Source organism: Eimeria acervulina, genomic scaffold (assembly GCF_000499425.1).
Source record: "Eimeria acervulina Houghton genomic scaffold, Eah_scaff1194, whole genome shotgun sequence".
In the NCBI taxonomy this organism is placed as follows: Eukaryota; Apicomplexa; class Conoidasida; order Eucoccidiorida; family Eimeriidae; genus Eimeria; species Eimeria acervulina.
The window spans coordinates 1-1,891 of record NW_013550341.1 but is presented as its reverse complement, the minus strand read 5'-3'; positions in this window follow the sequence as shown (position 1 = coordinate 1,891).

The window sequence follows — 1,891 nt, the reverse complement described above, 5'->3', positions numbered from 1 at the left end:
TATATATATATATTATATACATATATATAAGTAAATAGGATGAAGACAACAATATACATATATATATATAGATATAATCTATATATATATATTATGTATATATATAATATATATATATTATATATTATATATTATAGATATAATCTATATATATAATATACATATATATGAAACCTGTGAGGTGTATAGGCAGCTCCGTCTATCTAAGGGATAGAACCAGAAAATAAACAAAAAAATATATTTGCATTTAATATTATAAAATATTAAAAAGGATAACTTTACTTATTTTTATTTATTTATTTATTTATTTATGCGTTTGTTTATTTGTTTATTTTATTATTTTATCGCAAGATAAAATAATATGAATGATACGCATGCACAGGCTGGGGCTTTATGTGTTGTTATTTATATTTTTCTGTTTTCTTCTGTTTGAAGAATAAATATATTGAGCAAAATATAAAAAGTAAATTAAAACTTAAATTTATATTTACTTGCAATTTCTTCTTCTTCTTCAGACTTTGCTGCTGCTGCTGCAGCTGCTGCTTCTGCTACTTCTAAGCTGCCTATACACCTGAACAGCAAACAGACGCAGTTGAGTTGAGTCTTCTCTTTTTTTCTTTTTATTATTCATTTATTATTTTAAAAATGTTTGTACAACGTACTTTGTTGTGCGCTCGAGGCCTCAGGCCTATCAGCTCTTCTTTTGCTCTGCTGCTGCATTCTGCTGCAGCTCCTGCTGCAGCTCCTGCTGCTGCTGTTGCTGCTGCTATTCCTGCTGCTGCTCATTCTCGGCATGCAGTTGACGCTGCATGCATGCGGCGCATGCAAACAGCAGCAACAACAGCATCAACAGCACCAACTGCAGCAACTGCAGCAACAGCAGGAGCAGCAGCAGCTAGGTGGGGCTGCATGCGTCTCTCTTCACCTCGAAGAGGAGGTCTTGAAGATTATTATGTTTGTTCTCAAGTTGCAACATGCATTCAATCCCCGATGGCTTATTATGTTTGGTTTGCCTGGGCCTTCCTTATGGTGAGAAACACACTTGCTTCTGCTGCTGCTGCTGCTGCTGCTGCTGCTGGTGCTGTGGTTATGCTGTTGCTGCTGCTGCTCTGGTTATGCTGTTGCTGCTGCTGCAGCGATTATGCTGTTGCTGCTGCTGCAGCGATTATGCTGTTGCTGCTGCTGCTGTGGTTATTCTGTTGCTGCTGCTGCTGTGGTTATTCTGTTGTTGTTGCTGCTGCTGCTGTGGTTATTCTGTTGCTGCTGCTGCTGCTGCTGCTCAGGCGTTTGTAACATTTGGATCTCTGCTGCATTCTAATTATTATTTTAGCGGGAGAGCGCTGCCGAAGCCAAGCGGAAATACACAGCTTGTAGAAGACTAAAAAATATATATCATTAACTCCCTCTACTCTGTTCTCTTGCTGCTGCTGCTGCTGCTGCTGCTGCAGCAGCAGCAGCAGCAGCATTTGGAGTTTGTTGCAGCTGCAGTTGCACCTGCTGCTGCTGGAGCAGCAGCAGTTGGAGTTTGCTGCAGTTACCTGCTGCTGCTGCTGCTAGAGATGCTGCAGCGTTACTGCTGCAGCACAAACAGCAGCAGCAGCGGGGGTTTGCTGTGCATGCAAATAAATGCATGCATGCAGCAGCACTTTATTTTTTGCTGCAGAACTACTGTTAAAAAATGTTTGCTGCTGCTTTGACTGTCTATTAAAATATATTTATAATGAAGGAGTATCACTGCTAATAGAGAATAGAACAGCAGCAGCAGCAGCAGCAACAACAACAACAGCAGCAGCAGCAACAGTAGCAACAGCAATATCAGATAGAAATGCAGATGGATGACTGTGTTAGTTGAGGTGTATACATACACCTGAAGGGGGTCTGTTATATATAT